General features: G+C 31.9%; 1 protein-coding gene across 4 annotated transcripts in view; it reads left to right on the top strand.

Moving 5' to 3' along the window:
- Nucleotides 1-22,567, top strand: part of LOC108563798 (carbonic anhydrase-related protein 10) — a 167,958-nt gene that overhangs the window by 2,590 nt on the left and 142,801 nt on the right. The window contains exon 1 of one of the 4 annotated variants that reach the window (XM_017922578.1): nucleotides 14,752-14,909. The exons of 2 other annotated variants lie outside the window; for them this stretch is intronic. The gene's annotated coding sequence lies outside the window, so the exon portion shown is untranslated. Of the gene's footprint in view, nucleotides 1-14,751; nucleotides 14,910-15,169; nucleotides 15,205-22,567 lie in introns of those variants that run through there. One more of the 4 variants, XM_017922580.1, reaches the window with a different exon arrangement.

Here is a 22,567-nt window from a genome sequence, read left to right as displayed (position 1 = left end):
GTTTGTTGTTGATTAATTTGTTTTCATTATATGTATCAGTTATTATGTTTTTTAATTGATCGTTATATAAAAACATCTAGTTATTGTTTATACAATTTACTTACATTGGAAATTTTACAATGTAATGAAAATAAACTCTAGCGGGCCAGTGTTGGCCCGCGGGTCTTAGTTTGGGATCCTAATGATTACGGCCATTTGTTTGTCACTAATTTATATTTATCGGTCCAAACTAATTATAATTGAAAGTTAACGTGTATGACAATTTAATGAACTATCCAAAAGTATATAAGTATAATTTAATATTTTCAAATGTTTTTCTTGTATTTGATCTCAATTTTATTTTAGATACTTTGATATTGTAGAAGTTTCGTATCAAGTGAAATTTTATTATTTTTCTCTCTTCTCGGTTTGTTGCCAAAAGAAAAAAGTTTTTCGTTTTCTTTCTTCATTTTTTTTTTTTATTTATTTATTTATTTTGGTGCCCCTTTTGTATGCGTTTGCGTAAATCTAAATAAATCGAGAGAAGGGCGAAGTTATAACAATATGCGCCCGGGAACGCAATATTTCGCAATATTGTCAAGTTTTCAAGTTATATAAAATCAATTTTCCGTTTCGAGTTCGTGTGGCGCTAAGTGAAATCTTGTAAAAGTCTCGGGTTTCGTATAGGGGGTCCGCATGTTTGACAGCTGCTCTATCAGAAAGTACGTCCTCCAGGGGAATTAAACACGGCTCCCGCGTTTTCCATTTGGAACCGCTGCGAAGAAGAGGACGACGACGTCGGGCAACCTCCGCGACAATACAAGCACAAAACTTGTGCAGAAAAAAAAACGAGACCCTCGCAGAAAATATAAACGGAACGCATTTCGCACGACGTTTCTTCTAATTTAATAGTTTTGCAAACGACGCACGGCTTACTTTTATTTGGTGGACTGGTTATAATTTTAAATCCTGGAGCATAATTCGCAGCCGACGAGGAAATAATTTAACGAAACGAATCTTAATAAACTCTCAATTCTCAAACAAAGGAGATTTTTTTTTTATATATTTATATTATCATTGGTTTAAACTACTCAAATTATTCAATAAATATATCAAATTAAAAATAAGATTGTGTAAATAACTATAATTGTCATAAAAGTAATGTAACCATTTTTCAAATACATAAAAAAAGTAATTGACAAGTTGCGTATAGTATTTACGTAATCAATATATAAGACTATTTTATTAGTAAACAATATTATTTTGAACTTTCTTATAGGTTGAAAAACGACTTCCCACTTGGAAGCCCCTAACACTACATTTGCTATGTCTTATCAACGCCGGACTTTAGTAACAGTTGTTACTAATTTACTATTACCATCAATTACAAAGAATAAGTAATATAATAAATAAAGATGTAACAATAAAAACGACATGTAATTTTGATCTATTCCGCTTTATTTTCCAAATTTGATTGATGTTTAAAAAATACATCATAATAAGGTTGCATTTATTTGACTGTTGGTATATTTTGTATTTGCTTGTGTGTGTTGCTGGTTGTATGTTTCGGTGGCGTGTGTGAGTAGTTCTTGTATTTAAGGCAGCGGTTAATGTTCTGCCTTTCGCCGTTATATATGTATTAGGTGGATGGGTGGGTGAAATATTTCGGCTGCGGCTTAAGGATGAAACATCCATCAGGGACGGTTTCCGCGTCCTCCCAGGACCATATTTCAGGGCCGCCCACGACCCTTCGGAACAATAAACAAACTATGCAACCTTCGTGCTCCGCCTCCACCCACTTTGGACTTTCTAGGCTTTCGGCATTGTGCAGCGGGCGCATTGTCCGGCTCCAATTAATTGCACGCTCCAGATGATGATGATAATCATCATCATCATCATCATCACCATTTTCATCGAAAAGCATTGACGAAAGCTCAATTACATTACGTTAGGTCTTTGATGAAGTTAACTCAATGTCGGACCTTCCGATTCGAACTTCCAAGATCTACCTGTCCCGTCTTGTCTGCCCTATCGCCGTCAGCCATCGACGCTCCTCGATCTGAAGTGGAATGGGGGGCGGCAAACCCTCTTCTCGCACTACCACCACTCCTTTCATTCCGAGAACTTCGATATTATCAGATTTGCCTTCAGACTCCATTGACTCGCCACGCTACATTTGCGTTTCATCTAATTCCGAGGTGTTCGAGGGAACATCTCTTAAGGATGAAAAGATTCTTGCGATTACCTTTGAGTCCATATTTTAAAAGGAGGCCGAAGGCGGCGGCGTTGGCGGCTGCAAATATAATCACGACTTCTCCTTTTCCGCCAACCCCTTTTATTCTGCACGAAAAGAGAGAAAAAAAACGAAATACGAGATTTGTGGAACGAGATTTGGCGTAATTTAAATTAATGATTAGCGTATGCGAATTTCGACAAAAAAATATATATAGCAAACGAAAATTGAGATATGTATTTTTAAATGCGGCAAAGGCTTTCCTCCTTTCACTTTTTTTTTACTTCTTCTTGCGATCCCTCTGTTCCTGGACGATCTGTATTCAAATAAGATTTTCCCATCTAGTTACGACCCGACGGCTGTTTTCCTTTCATTTTCTCCGGCAAAATTTTAGCATAAACGATTCTGCTTCCCACCACCATTAATACCACCTCAACCGACGCAATTTCATTCTTCTGCTTGCTCCGTGATCCATAATAATTGCAAACCTTTTCCCCGATTGATCGAGCAATGTTTGCCGATGGATATCTAAAGTATAAACCTTTACTTTAATCTCAACTTTCATACCATTCCCATATTTATGACTTTGAAGATTCCGTGTTAAAATGCTTACATTTTCATTCGATATCAATATTATTTTTATATTTCCATTATAAACACGTGTTGCTGAGTCATTTTGAGTGATTTATATATAGCTAATTATACATTAAGTATCACAAAATTACTTTTTTTATAAACACAATAATTATTGTTTTTATTAACAACTTTTTTTATTTTATTAAAATTTTATATTCAGATTTTTTAATTGTTAATTGTGAGTGATTTATCAATATAAAGTAAATTCAATATTTAAACATAATCAAGTAAATCGTAAATTACAAATATTTCTATAAACACAAATTTTTATATTAACTGATGAACTATTGTTTTAATTAAAAACTTTTATAGTCATTTTTTATTTATATTTATGCTCCGCTTAATTTGACATTAATTTTGATTCGATATTTGATGGAAAATGTTTAAAAACGTCGTTTTTATGTGAAGAACAGGCTTGTTTCGCATTGCCGATGGTTCATTGAAGAGAAACTTGAATGTCTTCCATTGAAATAATGGAATAATCGAGCGGAATATGTAGATAATAAATAGCGCGGCGTTTCTTTGGGGCGGCAATAATTGAGTCGAATTCGAAATGCGAGAAACCTGGCCAATAAGTTGTGCGCTCCGAACTTTGCGCGGAAGTGTATTTAGCAGCGGCTCTGCACGGAACCATCGATAACATGGCAACATTTTAATTGCATTGTGTTCGGTTTCTGCACGCAGAAAGTTTAAGCGCTCGCCGTGCGCTTTTTACGGGCGCAATCTTCTTTCGAGGCGGGTTTTCCATCGTCTAGTTTTTGTTCTTGTTGTTGTTTTGTAGTTCTAGTTGTTGTAATTATGAAGTGAGCGTAATGAAGCGGGAATTAGTAGCCAGCGAGAGAAGACGACGACGATGTTTAATTTGCAAAACCGGCACAAAGTGTTTCGCCGTGTATTTGTATGCAAGTAATCGAATAATGAGAACGAGCGACGACTTCAGAGGACGAACATTTCAGGTTTCAGGAGAAGCCGGGAAAAACAAATAAGCAAATAAATGAATAACGTATTACGGAGCTAATATAATGCGCTGGATGTTTCCGCAATTCCATTTCGGCGCAAAAATAAAAACACACCTACACAAGCTATCCTCAAATAAACGGAAGAGCGAATAACTTCAAGTTTACTCGCTACCTCTCTCTTCCCTTTAGTTCGTTTACTTTGTTCGCCGGAAATGCATGTAATGATAATATAAAATAGTAAAGCCACGGTCGCAGTAAAGAGAAAACCGTCTTTCAGAGCGGACAAAAAGCGAAGAGGAAAAAAAATCCGAACGCTTCGGAATTGAAACAATGAGAGACTCTGCGCCTTAATCACTCCTAACGCGATCGAGTGTTGACAAACTTCACGGCGGAAGTATGCAAATGCGATCTGCGTTTTCTATCTCTTCCCCCTCTCTTTAAAGTCTTAACCGGGATTACGCTCAAACTAATTTCGGCCACTTATTCGAAATGGGCTATTGTTTCTTTTTTAGCTTGTTAGATTTATCGCGTCTAGAAACTATGCGGTTCAACTTTATATATCTCTGTCTGCTTAATTGAAAGAATCGACGGAGGATACGCTCCGCGCTCACTTCTAATGACACTTCGTAATTTGTTTGGATGCAATATTCGGAAACCGGTGCGTTTTACTGCTCTCCCTGCTATCTCTCTAATTATGTCGACAATCGGCGACTGCTGCGCCACCAAACAAAAACAAAAATCGACGCTAAAAAAAGCAACAAAACGAACAAATAGCGTGTGCCATCTGTCGAGCTTTTGAAATCGAACGTGAACTTTATTATCCATTTCGATTAGTCTAATTGATTTGCATCCGAGTGCACCATTATAATTACCAAATTTCGGATATTATCAATCTACTATTTTATTATATAAAATTGTCGACAGAATTTTAAAATATATTTAATTTAAACAAAAAACTTCTAATAAAAACTAAAAATTCAGTTTAAAATTATTATTACATTTATAAAAATCACGTAATGGAAAATACTGGCATCAATACTATCTAAAATTTCAATGCATTATACGACGTTTCATTTTCATATTAGGAGGTGGTGAGTCCAATAAAAAAAGTTAAAATTTATAAATTATTATACAGGTGTTTCATTTTCATAGTGTTAAGAAACAATTTTTATATCAAATATAAAATTGGGAGACGTTTAGTTGAGTCATTTGTCAAATGAGGAGAAATTGTTAACATATATGGGTTGGTGCATAATTATCAGGCTTTTTTTAAACAACATTTATTATGAAAATAGGTACATAAAAATTCTACAATACCATTTTTAAGTGATTATTCCGGAGCGCAGACAAAAGTAAACAAAACCGCAATTTTTATTAACAAAAGACCGGCCTACAAAAACGCCAATATTATGCTTGGATCTTTCACTTACATATTCATATATAATTAGGAGATGTATTATGAAAGATCATGCTCATTTAATCGTGTTCATTGATACAACACCTCCTATTTTTTTCACAATGAAAAGAATCAACACTTAATATTTTTTTATTGTATAAATCCAACTACATTCGGCTTTGCGATGGGAAATTAATATAAAAAAGGCGCGGAGCTTGATTGAATCCGGTCAATCAATTAATGAAAATAAATAAAGCAGCGAACGGGAAATTTTGATTGGATTTGACTTTTATTTGCGTCCAATTCGATCTACCAAAGTAAATAACAATATTAAAAAAAAAACATATTACGTTGTTGCAATACACATAAACACATACAAAAAAAATATATTCGAACATCATTTAGTTTTGTTTGATACAAAATTTGTAAATTTAATAACCGTTCACAATTAATAATAAAATAAGTTAATGAACGAATGAATGAAAACGTTTGCAAAGTGTTAGAGTGCAGCGGGACGTTTAAATGCGGATGATAATACGTTATTCGTGCATTAACCGGTTAAAATATAATGTGCAAAGTGCAATTTAGAATGCAAAATTAAATTCTACCACAACACCTCCCCTTTAACCCCTGAACGTGCACGTGGGGTGGCCTATATGCAGATGAGGGACGGAGACAGTGCGATATTTAATTTGTTACATAAATTGTATTAGTTTCATAACTCGCGGTGCCGCTCGCTGCATGGCCGTTTACTGTCGTTGCGGTATTAATTTCCAACTGCATAAAATGCTAATAATTCACATTAAATACACACTATACATAGGCACTTGATAGTCCGATTCGAAACTGAAAAATAAATAATAATTGAACAGAATGTGGCGTCAGGGACTGAACGTACATACACAAAACAAAATGTGCATGAATAAACATGTGGCAAATGAAACGTCAATTAATCGAATCGTAATCCCAGCATATTTACTTTTTCGGTGAACGTGTAGATATATTTAGAATATAATTATTACATTGAATGCTTTAATTACCCATAAATATCAATACGAAGTTAAATAATTTATTTCACAATATTTCAATATTTTATTTGACACTACATCTCTCTGTAAAAATCATACATTTCCCTAAAGACTTATTTTAATCATTAGCAAAACGGTTTGGTAGATCCTGCGGTTAATTGAAACAACAAAAAATGTATCGCTATAATCTAATTATCTATATTTATTTTTCTTTGCAAGTGTAAAGTAATTATTTCTCAAAATTTGACACAACACCTCCTAATGGCTGTCGTCAATAGATTAAATAATTAAACTTTCGCGAGACACGGTTATCGTCTATAAGCAATTTGATGAATTATGCTGAGATACGGTTGTAGTTTTTTCCATTGACCATTTTGTTATTACGTAACTTAATTATTATTACTGTTTGCACATACACATATATTTATTATATCGTGATACTTATTTTACCGAAAGATTGCGTAGACGAAACAAATACATTGCCTCTTATATTATCCACACTAATAATATAATATCCACAGTAATATTTCATTTAGAGCTATCTACTTGCAATTTTTGTATAAAATTTTGTACAGAAAATGATCCAGATTTTGTACAGAAAAATACAGCTTTTATATAATCATTTTATTGATGAATCATATAAAAACATAGGATTTCGGATTATTGGTAAATATATCCAGTTATTGACAATAGTTTTATGCATGAGCAAGTACATGACGAGAGACAGATTCACGAAACTTTTACGCTATATTCATTTTTCTTATAAATTGTGGGAAATATGAGACATATTTGAAGTATTGATTGCAAAATTTTCAACTTTTTCTTTTTCAAAAACTGGTCATCGACAAATCCCTAATGTTATTCAAAGGGAAATTGCACTTCAAGCAATTTATCCCATCTAAAAGATATCGAATCGGAATCTATTTATTGTATCATGCGATTATGAGAAGGGAATTGTTTTGAAGATGTTAATTTTTTAAAACGAGAAATAAAAATGTTCAAATTATTCATAACTCCGATTTAGTTATTCATTTTGTCGTTTAAAATTCATTGTTATTTGACACAAATAATTTGAAACGACAATTATTATTGATATAAGTCTCTTCTACCAGCTTTCGGTGTTTAACATCTCCTACAATTTTTTGTTCGTTTTGAGCTTCGAACCAACTTTTTCGTAATACAGGCGACTATAATCACACGGTTACGGCTGCCTTCCATATTGAGGTTATGTATTTTTGTTTATGATTAAGTTTTGGCGATTGTTCTGTAGAGGCGCTCTTGAGTTACAAAACACGCCATCTACAATAGTAGATTTTGACAGCGCACGTTAAATTTCTCCGTTCGCAAAGAGTTAAATATTTTTATAAAGGTTATTTTTTTCTATACCAGTTTTGTAATATTATGAGATGACTGTGCAACTCTTTTTCACTGTAAAAAATATTTTTCAAAACATTATACTATTTAACACAACATTTTTTAAATTAAAATTAAAGATAAATTAAAGATAGATAAGTTGGCATTTTCCAAAATTAATTAATGATACCAAATATATTAGTAAAAATCTATGGTTTCCAAAATGTATGCCTTGACACTACCCTTTCCTTGCAAATATAAACTTTCAAGTTATATATTTCCTAAAATGATTGATCATCCCCATTTTTTACTTGTAATTTATTTCTTATTATTTACCTTCTTTTTTTCTGTACAGAATTTCTGGGGCGCAAATAGTGCGTCTGATTTATGAATCCATTAATATATCATTAAGATTCGAATCGGGTCTAGACTATGCCACTACTTTAGCCGCGAAAGAAAAACAAATATTAAGCGAAACAAATGCAATATAAATTATACAGCGCAGACGAGTGGTGAAAAAAAAGTCGAAGCAGAGAATGGATGAGGAAGAAGTAAAGACATGGTGTAGTAGACGAAATAAAAAAGGAAAATTTTGGACCTGCCCCGATGGGAGTTTTCTTGCCGTATTCCACTTTATTTTGTATGTATGTGTGTGTATACTTTTTTTAGTTCTTTTCAGGGGAAAACCGGAGGTCGAGCGCGAAAAAAGCATGCAACTTCGCATAGAAGTTTTATACTAATGGTGTAAGTTGTGGAGACACCTTAGTCATTTCCTTTAGATTCCAAACGAGCTCCTTGCATGCTCCGACACTGTGAAAGCGGCTAATTTTATGCCCCCTCCCCGCAATCTGCACAAGGGAAAGAAGTGGAGGAGGATAAAAATGAGAAAGGAGAGAAATTTAAGAGAGAGAGATAGAAAAAAAAATGTGAAAGAAACTGCAGTACACGGGTGTTACACGCCGGCTCCTTTTTTATTCGTGCTTAATATTTATTCATCTCATTGTGTACGCTAATTAGGGACGATAGTTGAAAGTCATCGGAAATAAGTGCGATCGCGTAATAATAATATAGGGCTCATTGGGGCATGCGACCTTGACGTGCTCAAAAAGATTTATTTACGCTCCAATTAAGTCATCAAGTCGTCTCTTCGTTTTCCCCCTCGAGACGAGCATTATAAATGAATATGTTAATTAACGTCAATTATACTAACAGCCAAATTAAGCCAGATGGCGCCACCTTAGTTATTCACTTTTAACGAGTAATATGAATGGAAGTTTACATGTAAATACATTGGGAGGTGTTGTGTCCAAGAAACAATATTTTTTATCAACCACAGTTTTTAAATATCTGATCTGAAGTAATGAATAATTCTAATACGTTAATTAATATTTATTACGTCGCTGACAGTCAATTTGTACGACATTAATTTTTATGGCGGATTTAATTTTATGTTTTTATGAAATAAAATGTTTTCATATTAAGACAACCAATGTTTAAGAAACTGTTTTATGTATTTGTAAACTATTTTTCAAATTTTAAATTTAAAAAAAAATGAAATTTTATTAAACCGAAGATTGTGATTCCCTAGTTCTAAGTTATTTATATTATATATATTTATGTTAACTAAGTTATGTTAACATGAATTATACATTTATGATATTATGAAAATAACCGATTAAATATGGATCAAATGTTGCCAAAATATTTCTTAACTTTTAATGAAAATTAGTATTGATGGATTCGTGTAATGCATAGATTGGGAGGTGTTGTATCAAAAAACTAATTAGTGAATCACAGTTGGGGATTCCCTGGTACAATTGTTTTTTGTATTCTATTTTTAGTTTAGTAAACTACGTCCATTATTCGCATCGATCCCAAATGACCTTTATATTTATTTAAAATACTAACTATTGTTTTGCCCGTAATCTGATTCTTTACATTTTTAATAATGCAATTGAAAAAAATATTTAAGGATTAATTAAACCGATTTCATGCTATTTAATAATTAACGAAGACAATAACAAAAACAAGTTCACGGGAATAATGAAAAAACAAAACTAGGACTTCCTTCAATGCGACACGAATTAAATGTATGCTCGTAATTTCAGACTGAGCTATTTATTAATTCGGAAAACATTATGTTCTTTCGCTGGGCGCTTGTATTTTCGTACGTAATTTACAGCTTTCAGACAACTAAATCCTGATTACGCGCAGCACGTCAAAACACAATAAAGCTCGAATCCGTAATAAAACTTCCTGCAACGTGCGCACGAGCATTTGACCTGAAATTTTCATCGAAGGTGGATTTTAATTGCTAATCGAAGATTGAAATAATTGGAATCTGGATTAAAGTGAATATATATATATGTACAGGGACGTCGGCGTCGTCGGTCAACCCCAGGTTTTATGGGTCCCCGAGGAGGGTGACAAAAGCAACAGCCGATTCGAGGACGTTAATGCTCCCATTCCAGATCCGAATCCGCCGAACACAAATTACACTTGATGTCTTTACGACGCCTTAGATCCTTAACTGAAGCCTTCCCTCTCTCTGCGGTAACTCTTTCTTTTTTTCTTCCTCTTTTCGGTCCCCACCACCCCGAAGACGACGACGCCTAAACAAAATAAATGCTCGCCGCAAACAAATCTTCGAGATAAGCGGCGCGGAAAGGACTAATGTTACGTTCGCTCACGCCACCGCTCCTCTATACATGTTTTCGTATAAATATATTTCTTTCTATTTCCTGTCCTTATTTATTTATAACCGATTAAGATTAAGCCACCGAAAGTAGAAAGCGTAGATACGACCATATGTGATATTACAAGAATAGGAGGTGTAGTGTCCCAATTAAAAATAATTTTAAAAAATATATACATCTCACTCAGTTTTCTCTCATATTTATTTATAACCGATTGAGATTAAATCACAGAAACTGGAAAATGTAGACACGAAAATTTGTAAGTTTACCAGTAATTTTATATCATATCAATTTATAACCGATTGAGATTAAATATATGAAAGTAGAAAACGAAGAAAGTAGATACAAACATTTGTAATGTTTCGATAAAAGCAAGTGTTGTGTCCCGTTTCAAAATTTAGTTTACATTTTGTGAGATAACTGTTTCTTATAATGTATATATTCAATTCCTTGATAAAATAATCAATGTTTTTAATGATTACGAATAAACCAAGTTGTAGATATTATGTTTCCACGTTTCTGCATTTAAAAAGATCAAGAAAAACTAACAGAACTGCAGAATTCTTTTCTGTCATAAAACAGTTATTTATAAATAAAATCTAATGTCATTTCTAAAGTAAAAATAAAAAATATATATTGTAAGTACTTATTATATAACCTAAATATTAAATTTATTATTATATTTATATTTTAATATATTTATTGGTCACACAATAAATCGAGATTGTTTCCACCTTAAATAACAAGAAATGTTATTTTCTCAATATTTTCAATTTTTAGTTTGTAAAATTATACATCAGGTATAATAATAATAAAATAGTATTTGTAGTTTTCAGCGTATAAGATTAAATAATCATATTTCAAACATCAATTTTCACATGTAATTTTAGAATGAGCGGTGGTGTTGTGTCAAGCTTCAAAAAAGCAAACTATTATTATCCACGCGCTACAAGGTTCCGCTCGCGATAAATACGTCACGTAAGGCAATGAAAGATTAAATCTGGATACGTTGTATCTCTTCTCGGAGGCGGCTGTGCCATAAAGCCGTGCAATGCATAGCAAGGGTGCGCGTATTTTTTCGTTCCGCTCCGAGGTTATACTACATAAAGTGTTTTATACGCGGTTATTTATTTAGTACTATCGGCGTAATAAAAGCATAAAGTAGGGAACAATACGGGAATGCAGCGGCGGCAACAAATTGCGACACACGATTATATCTACGATGTGTCACACGACATTAGGGAATTTATGCGTATCACCAACCCGCATTTTAACATGATATTTATTTTGACATTTCCATCTCGTTGGTAACAGTTTCGAACATGACACCCCACGAAAATTATGCTGCAACCCACTTTGCTTCTGTGCATTGAAAATATAAACATGGAAGCGCGTGCTTGTAATAAAACGGAAATCAGGGAAAGAAAAGTTACAAAAAAAACGCTCGCTTATAATTGGCTTGCAAACAAATGAGTTTCGTAGATTTCCAATTCAGATTAGATAACACGGCTAATTATTTTAGCGATGCGGGATTAGTTACGTCGATTTTTATTTTTGTTAATTACAGAAGGAACGGCAAGAAAACTAAATTATATAAGAAAAAAAAATAACAATACAGAATGTTCGTTAAATTAAACGCGATTGTTCGGTCGTGCGATTTGCACAAATGCCGGGCTTGTGTTGTCTGGTTACGAAACCGCAAACATGCGATGCAACAGCGTAGGTAATACAAGACATATCCACGCGCTTGTTACATTATGCAGTTTATATCCTCCACCCTAGGGTCGCCTGTCCGTTACCGATCGTCGATTGTACATGAAAATCCTGTAGGCGATACAATTCAACGAACTAAAGCTTACCCCAACGCCTCCCACCATGTTGCAAGAACTTATTAATATTAGATAGATTTAGTTACGAAATGCCCTTAAATAATACATTTTCATTTACTTCCAGCAATAGTTTATAATAACAAAAATTCATAACAAAAATATTCGTTTGAATTTAATATAATTGAAGAAGGGAAAGTGTTGTGCCCGGTGTTAAGATCGAACTAACGTATGTATTAATATTAATTCGATAGTTCAATAAACTGTTTTATTCCCTATTTCTCGATATAGTTTGGAAAAGTTAATTTTAGGACTTTGATGTGAATTATTGAAAGCAATGGGAAAGCAAAAATCGATTATTGAAATTACCCCTGTACACGATACGCGATTGAAGTTGTATTGGCTCGTCTTTGATTTCAATGTTCCAAGTATAATTCCAAGTATAAGGTGAATTATTCGAAGATGTTTGGGCAACGAAAAGAATGGAATGTATTTTACGGCCCATCACATATGTATGGGCTATGAGGGATGTTTACACTGCCGCATTTATCTTCGCGATCTCGAGCTGCGACCTCTCTCGAAAGGATAGGGAAGGAAAGAATGAATGAATGAAAATGGTAGAGAAGTGGGCGAGCAAAACAAACAAACATACACGAAAAAAAAACTAACGAAAACTCGACGGAGTAATAGTGTGTGTTGGCCGCTGGAAAAACAGTCCGTTGAATTTACCGCCTCTGCGCTAAATAAAAACACGGAAAATGCACTGCGTTTTCTGCCGGCGATTTATCGCTTAACCAAATGCACATACACACACACCGCCTACGCGACTTCCCGCATCGTCAAAAATATTAATTGTTTTCAGAGCCTCACGTGATTTATTATATTCCATCCGCTTCTCGGATCGATATCGCTTCTTAAGTATCTCCGACCGCACCAAAACTCATAACTGTCTATTCTTGACGTTACGTCAATAGACTAATGAAAAATATACTGACTGCACACTCCTAAAATGTGATTTATTATGAAAATTTCAAAAGAAAACCAATGATTGACAACTGCTTGTTTTATTTATTATACATTGACACAAGGTTTTATAACTCTAATTATTTTATCATAAAAAAAATGAATATTATAATTAAATATTTCTATACAGATTGCAAAATTTTTCTTATCTACACAATATAATATTTTCATTCCCAAAAATATTACACTATTTCAATATTTTCAAAATATAAAATGAATTTGCATTACTGGACACGGCACAAACAATGATATACCATTGAGTATATATATAGAAATATTTGAAATAACTTATTTCAATATAATGTATTCTGAAAACGAATTATTTTTTTTACAAAATGTGTAATTTGATACAATATCTCCAAAAATGTGAACAGTATTAAATGATAGAAATAGAACGTTTATAATTTTTTTTTATTGATTCAATATTTTTTGAGTTTGTAAATGCAAATTACTATAAAATAATATAATTCCTTTAATTCCAAAGTTGATTTATCAGATGCGAGTTACTATCGAAAAATGAATATTAAAGATTTTTAAATATAATAATTTTAATATATTTACAGTGTAATATTTCATGATGCATATTTGCATATATATTACATTATTTATGTTTTTTTGGACGTACTACACCGCTTAAGTTGTATAATTATTAAAACTACATTTATTTATTTTTTAATAATTTAACAAGTTTAATCTAATTTTATAAATTATGACTAGAAATAGAAGAAATAATTATTATATTTCAATAATCCAGCTATAAAATAGCATATTTTTTATTAAAATTTATAATGAAGTATATTTTGTTTGTTAATATTATTAAAATTTCAGTTTAATACTACATTATGAGATATATATATAAGTATATTGTAAAAGTTTAATACAACACTTCCTAAAATATAAATAAATAAATTATTATTTAAATGTGTCAATGATTTAATAATTTGAATCTAAATATGTAAATTACAAATGAAATGTTATTAAATGATATTAGTTTAATTTAAATTTTGTACTGCAAATTTGATGGTTGCTATTTAATAACGTGAATAATTTGAATTTAAATTTTATAAATTACAATTTAAACATTTAGAAAAAGTATTGGTATAATTATAATTTTAAATTAACTGTTGATCGTTAATTTTTAACTATATGATGTGACATAACACCTCCTACCTAATATTATTTATTGATGAATTTAAGGTTTGTGAGGTGTAATTGGTCTTGTAGACATTATATTATTAAATGAACGTAGATGATATAATTTATGCAGCTTGGGGACTTTAATCTTCGTTTCGGAAAGGGCAAATTCCGTTTGTTCTGAGAGGTTGGGCTAGAATCATTTGATCGCAATAAATAGTATAACAGAAAGTTGCAACAATCAAACGCGGGGTTTTAGACGTGGATCGGACAAGCAAACTGAAGGGCCGATCGGGCATAATTTCCCACAGGTAGGTCGGTGGGTATAGGTAGTTGTAGTTGCGGCGCCGACCGCAGGCGTCTGCTACCAACTTTATCTCTCTCTCTCTTTGTGTTTCTCTATCTTTCTTGCGCCCCCCACTCTAGAGCGCCGGCACACGACCGCGTCGGGAGCGTCGCGACGCCACATGGTGTTTGCACCCCGGCACGAGCACACGCATCGCCAAAAACCATCCGACGCCGACGATCACGGAGATGTTGTTGTTGTCGTCTGGACGCGCGTCTACATCGCTCGGTCTACCATCCGTGTTTCGTTAACAGCAAAAAAATCATGAAGATTATTTTGTCTTTCTACCAATTCTAAAAGGTTGGTAAACGTAGAGAGACAGAAACAAGTCTTAAACATAAAATAAACAGACACAAGGAACATATGACTAACATTTCTGAACTATATTACATAATCAAGTGATCCCGTAAACGAAAGAAAAGTGAAAAACAATACTTCCATCATGTTTGTCCTCCTTAAAAACTAGTGTCCATAAGTTGTACCAACTTCAAATTAAAAACAATCAACCAAAAACAGTTTTCTTCCATTCTTATTATATTACCTAAACAAAATAGCGCAAATAAACAAATACAAAACAAAATAAATCGCATCCAACGTAAGTAAATCAACAATATTTATAGGCTTTCTCATATTTTCCTTTTTATTTCGCTTAAAATTAAAAAAAATTCAACAAAAATCTTATTTTATTTGCAAAACTGCTTATACGAGACAAAAATTAATTTCATAGTAATAAAAAAAAATGAAATAAACAACGTAAGTAAATCATGTTTATTTATAGCTTTCTTTTAATTTTCCTTCACTCCCATTTTTTTCCTTCTTTATTTTAACTGCACTTCGCATAACGTTTGCATACAATTTCGAAATCGTGTCAGCTGTAGCCGTAAAGTCCATTTGCCATTTCTCAATCTTTTTCCCCTGTAGTCACATTTTTTTTTCTTCCATGCAATTCTCCGCGTAAATATTCATAAACGTTTCACGTGCAGCACTTCCGGTTTTTCTCGTAAAGCAAACTTTGAAGTTGGTCAATGAAAAGTAAAGAAAAAAATAGGACAAAAGAAATTGCAATTATTCTTGATGGCCGTTTCGTATTATATGATAAGAATTATTGCAAATTAAACATACATATTTTTTCGCGTTATAGCATGTTTCATTTTATTTTAATATAAAGTTAATTTAATTAAATGCAACAATTATTTTGAATTGATGCGAATGTTAATTTTATTTACGCAAAAATATGAATGGAATGTTACGTGTATGTAAATTAATTATGAAATACTTTCTATAATACTACAAAAACGATTATTAAATTGAAAAAATATGTTTAATTTTCATTCAATTATTAAATATTTGGAAAATAATAAAAAGTTAAATTAGTTAAGTTTTATTAGTAAAACAAAAATGTTTGGTAGATAATGTAATTATTTGTACATGATCTGTCAGTTTGGAAGAAAATATGTCTTGGAAAAATGAACTATAAATTATAAAAGTTGATATCAAAATACATATTGGGTATTATTTTTCAAAAGTAAGAAGAAAATAGTTAATGTAAAATTAAATCTTGAAATTATTATAATTTGAGTAAATTCAGTAAATAATAAAAATAAATTGTATAAAAAAGATATTTTGTAAATTACGGTTTTATACCAAATCGTTTGTTATATCCCGGTGTATCCACCAAAATTTAATTTAAATTCTGGTGGATGCGCTGGGCTATATAAAAAAATATTAATTTTTGCGTGGAAAATAAGAAAAAACATTATTAACTTATTGTATGTTTAATAAGTAAAATTATTCTATCATAAATTAAATATGTAAATTCTTAGTTTTATTTTATATACATTTTACATTTTGTTTGAACTTTAATAATGTTAACTTTAATAACGATAATTAATGATAACACAGAAATTTTATTAAATTTATTATGATAAATTAGTTAACAATATCAATTAGCCAAGCTTGATCTATTAATTAGTATGTTAATTACGGTGTAGCTGTAATTAATAAACGAAACACGGCAAGAAAATGCGGCGCATCCACTCATACAAATGGAATTTCAAATACCCCCATTAAACCAATTATTTTTTATAAAAACAACAACAAAAAATCAAACGATGAAACAACACTTTTTTTTGTACATTTGAATGCAGTGCTATTAACAACAGTAGGAATTATAAATGAAGCATTAAATATTTAGCGCCCCCTTTTCCGTGACTTTTTGTTGCATCGTAGATCATAGAGAGCGTCGATAATTACAAGAGGATTGATGTACAATTGTTTATAGCGTACATTTTTTGTTGTTGCCGTCTAATGACATGAAAACGCATCGAATTTAATTAAAGACGTCGTTCGGTGTTCGTTTAATCAGACGTCTCTTTGTGTGTGAAACGAGAGTTTGGGAGAATTCGTAATAAGTCATGGGTCACGTTGCCGCTGGCCCAGGAAACACAAGGAGGGCGGCTTTGACGACGAGTTCGGTCAAAGTTTCAATTTATACGTCTCTGTGTGTGAGTCTGTCTGTTTTTGTGTGCTCATGCATTACAGACACACATATTCGTTTGGCCCCACAGATCAGGCAATTCACCGACCTCTCTTTTTTCGATTATTTATTGAACGAACGACGGGTTTCAAACGAAGCAACAACATCAAACGTTCACGATCGATATTTCATCTGCATAATATCTGTCACTGCTCGTCACTTAATTTAAGCCAAATCGACAAAATTATGCAACTTTAATAGCAATTCAGTGTTATTTATAATTACGTAATTATACGACATATAAGCATTGGAGTAGCTAAAATTATAGGGCCAGCATTTTTGCAAGGTACCATTCCCTTTTTGTTCTCGTACCAACAAAACAACAAATTATGTTGTTTTGAAATTGATATATATTTAGCTATGCTGGCGTATTTTGACGTAATGATAGTTGAGCGGATATATCCGCCATTTGTCCAAAAAGGATTAAGTTAAGTAAGAGGATACCTGGTCTAACCTGGGAGGGTACCTGGTCTAACAATGTTTGGGGGCCTTGTTCTAACCTGTTCATATTTTTGGGTATCAGGCTACGCCACGGCATACCAACTGTTATTTAGTTAAAACTATGCAACTATTTACACATAATTTAAATCAAATTAATTAAGTTCTACAACTTGAATAGTAATTCAGTTATTACCAATTTAAAATTTCAGATGTTGTAATTAATTTCAATATTTCATTAATTTGTATAGTTTTTTAATCAAAATTTATTTAATTTAATATAACAATAAGTTTATTCATTTTATTTACATCAAGAATTATTGGATTATTACGTACGTATAGGACATGCCAACTGTTAGCTAAATAGAACTATGCAACTGCTTGTACTAACGGAAGTCACATAAATTGAGCTATGCAATTTTAATAAGAAGTAGGTTTTAGTACTTTCAAATTAAATACAAATTTTATTTAAGGAATTCATTAGATTTTCATTAGAATAATTTCAAATGAAACTTTAATTATTATACATCTGTTTAGATTACTTTGATCTAATATTCTCATTAATGTCAGATATATTATTAAAGTGAATCATTTTAAACAAATAAAGTCGGTCATTTATATTATTGAAACGAAAAGCAATATTAATTATATATTGTTTTTCGTTTCCGGATGTGATTTATCAAGTCCGCATATGCAATAAAGTACTTACACGGATAAAGCCGGTTACGTTCGTGAATGTTTATGTCTGTTGAACAGAGATGGCAATAGTGTCGGGATGGTAGATGTACGAGTGAGAAAGAGGGAGTGAGATCATGCTGACCGTATTGGACATTATGAAACTATTTGGGTCACATAGTAGACGCTCCCCAAAGCCTAGCTTTATTAAGAAATACAGTTACAATATGTGTGACACTTCCATTTAGTTTATCAGCATTTTTCACTACCCTCTCTTTCTCGCTGCCTTCTATATTACTTTTAATCTTTTAAAATATAACAGATGAGCAATTAAAGTTGTATATGTAAAAGTTCTATGATAACGAGCTCCATCTATTGGAAATATTCATATTTTTGTATCATCATTCATCAGTTTAACTTAGTTCATTTATTTTATTACGTAATTCAAAATATATATGTAATAATAAAAAATCATTTGCAATTAATTTTTGAAACTGACAATTTTGAATTTGTTCAATTTTATTACGTAAAATTACCCAAATCTCTAGATTGGAAACAAAATTTAAATAAAAATTATTTTAATTAATACTAGCAATTGCTCTGAAATCATTATTTTATTTTTAAACTAAAAATGTAACAATATAATATTTACTTAAAATAGTAAAAATTAAATAACTATTTTTTGTTTAAATTTTCCTATAACTATTTTGTTTCGTAAAACTAAACACGTTTGTAAGTAAAGTTGCATAGGCAAATATTAAATGACAACGAAACTCCATCTGCGACCAAAGTTGAAAAAAATTCATCAAATCTCGACTAAAATAAAAGTTATATTTTAATGTCACATGCAGCCGCAAGGAAAATTAATTAATAAACTTCATTTTACCCCGAACAAAGTTGACAATAACACTTTTTTTCTGTTACTTTGTCGCAAAATTATCTGCTTTACAATGGAACAAATCAACCGCCGAGAAAGCTAAAAAATAGAGTAACTAATTTTCATGTATTCATTTTTGTTTTTCAATAATAAATCTCACAGCCGTTTGCTCGTTTTTCTTTATTTTTATCATAAATATATTAAAGAATATATGTATTGCTCGTTTTGTTGTCGCCTCGCATTCTTTGTTTAAATATTGACCATTAATCTGGATCGGGGGGAATTCTATAGAAATCGGAATTTGTGAGTACACATATACATATATAAGTATATATATAACATTTTGCTCGCGAAATTTACGGCGGACAAACAATACGTAATCCGTATCGAACGATAATCTCGATAATACGTAATCTGATTTCGCGTTTATGATTTTTAGAGCATCCGGATTTCCATCATATTTCCGCACTTTTCCCTGTTTTCTATTTCGCAGATAAACTTCTGCTTGGATTTGCGAATTTGAATATACGATTTTTTTTATTGATCCGTCCGTCATGAATGACAAAATATATTTAATTTTTTTAAAATTTTTGTTTCATTGTTTAAAACTCACTGTATATTTACTATAGAACGATAACTTTATATTCGCTCTTTTTTGTATTTATATTTCTGTGTTTTTTAGTAGTATTATTTATACGAGAATAATATTAATTTCATTTAATTGTTGTAATGTTTTTAATAAGGTACTTTTGAACGAAAATGAATCAATATTTAGATGAGTTAAGTTGATATTGTAAGTCACTACATCTTAAACGAAAGTTATGTTACCATATTTATATCAGTTAATTCTAGTTCTATTATCCCAATTTAGTGAATTTTGAAAAACTTACATTTTTTATATGAAGGTTTCGTTATATTTAATTCAAGGTTTAACCATTTTCGGACGCATATGCGACTCATAAAATAGTTGAATATGCTACCTGCTATGTATGTTTATGGTGTGCCGTATTTTGGCAACATGAATGGCGCCTCTTCAGGAATAATATCAAAGCTTTATCAAAAACAGATTGATAACCTTCAGAATGATACCGTTTTAGGGTTATGATTATAAATTTTGTCTAAAATATCAAACTTTTTTTTAAGTCATATAATTTTATTCACAATCTGTTCATCAATGTGAACATTGAGTAAATTTAAGATCACGGTTGATATTAATTGGATACTCTTTCCCGGTGGATAGTTACCATTATAATGATTTTGATTTTAATTTGTTGGTTGGCTGTCGTCTTGTAGGTTAAATTCAGTAGTATATTGATGCTCTGCGATTCCACTATTTCCCTTTACTGTAAATCTGCAGCTATCCTTAACACTGTCATTGTCCATCGACTTGGCTGAAGGTCCATATGCTGAACCTCATTCAACTGCAATGAACGATGGCCCTATTGCTGCAAGCACCGCAGCTACACGACATCGTGGATAGAGCAACTTAACCATTGGGCTATTAGTCGCCCTTAAAATATCAATGAAGAACATGTTTAATAACACTGATGGTGAATTTTATTTTCAATCCCACAGCATATTCATAACTGCTAACACACATAAAATATTTTGGTCAATCAATTAATTGTAGAACAGACCATCAAGATCTAGAACTATTACTAGAATAACAAGTAAATTGCACATTTCTTGAAGAGATTGTCAAGGAAGAAATAGAGATTGTGTGGTATTCTTCAACAGGAAAATAAGAGAAACCAATGCACAGTGCGCCATTCAAGTCTTAATCTAATAGCCAAAAGGCTGAAATAAAAATACTACTTTATGTACATGTAAACTCAATGCTGAAGAAGAAACAAACTTAACTTTCTTGCTCTCATAAGATTATATGACTATGATATTTGACAAGTTCGCTTGGAAAAGTCTAATGGCGCCACAATGGAGCTACCGTTAAACTAAGATTCGATGACAGCGTCACCACAGTGGCTTCGCATGAAATTTTGCATAAACGAAGTCTCATATGTAAAAGATATGGCTAAAATCCTCGCCGTATGTCTGAAAAAGTTTAATTACATAAATACCATTTTCATATTTTTCAATTGATATCTATTGAAATTAAAACAATCACATAAATATATAATTTAATACTCAAGTTTTTCTAACTTGTTCAATTAAATTAATTAAAATTCGAATGAAACTATTATTTATTGAAAGATGAAAGTTGTAATTAATGCAGACATTTAATATTATGAATTTTATTTTATTACAATTTTTATTCACATTTTTTACTGTTAATACGGTTATAATCAACATACATTTCTGTTAAATTCAATTTTAATAATTTATCTTCAATTGTATTTATAGTTTGTTGGGTTGTTCTAAAATTTACTCGAGTTTGAAACGTAGTTTTTTGTTGTTGTTATTGGTTTTGAGAATTTGGCTCGAATATGTGCGATCACGGGACATTTGCGATGTGCAAATAATCGGTCGTCGGAACACCGATGGATAATTGGCGTCGGCATAAATGAATATTTAATGGTTTGTTTTGGGTTTTCGAGGGGTGGTGGGTTCACGATTGAGGTCAAATCGTCAGGCTGGAATCTCCCCGTTTTCGAGTGTTATTGTCGGGGAGGGGAGACAAGAGAAGTGCGACCAATACACAGAGACAGACAGACAGATATCTGGGTAGTATTTCAGCAATTAGTGTTTCGCTTTCTAAACCATTGCCGATTCTCTCGCGTGTATTGCGAGGGCAAATCTACTAATAACCTCTATTAAATCGCGTTCACGTTTAATGCTCACTGCATCATTCCCTGTAATCTGGAGATGTAACTGCACTAAACAGACTCTGAAAATCAAACTGCCATTATTACACAATCGATTTAATCGACACGTCACATGTCATATTGACAGTAAAATTATTGCCGTGGATGTTGCACATTTAACCCACAACTACTACAAACAAAGACCCGTTTATTAAATACTTCAATAATAAAACAAATTATAATTTTTTACAATAAACTCAAAACTGTCTGTGCAATTTTTAAATGCCACAAATCTTTGCTGTTATCTTGTTACTCTTTCTTGGACAAAAACACCTTTTTATTTTGGATGTAGGAAACCGTTCATTAGGCTGTGTTACAACAAGCACTTTAACCTGCATGATATTTGCAATCAGAAATCTAACATTTCCAGGAACATTCGATTATATACGTGAGATCTAACAAAAGTTTGTTAAGTTGGCTGAAAAAAAAAACTAAATAAAAACAATGTTATTTTGACATATTAAACTTTCATCCTTTTGTATTTTCTCTACATAATTTCCATTTATTTCAATACATTCCTTAAGTCAGTAGAGCCACCTTTTTTTCAGGTTTTCAACTTTTAATTAATGATCTCTTCATTAGAACTGAAGACTTTTTACTTCAATTTTTTTTA

Source organism: Nicrophorus vespilloides, unplaced genomic scaffold (assembly GCF_001412225.1).
Source record: "Nicrophorus vespilloides isolate i.1.1-1 unplaced genomic scaffold, Nicve_v1.0, whole genome shotgun sequence".
Classification (NCBI taxonomy): Eukaryota; Metazoa; Arthropoda; class Insecta; order Coleoptera; family Silphidae; genus Nicrophorus; species Nicrophorus vespilloides.
This window is presented reverse-complemented; position numbering and strand designations above follow the sequence as displayed.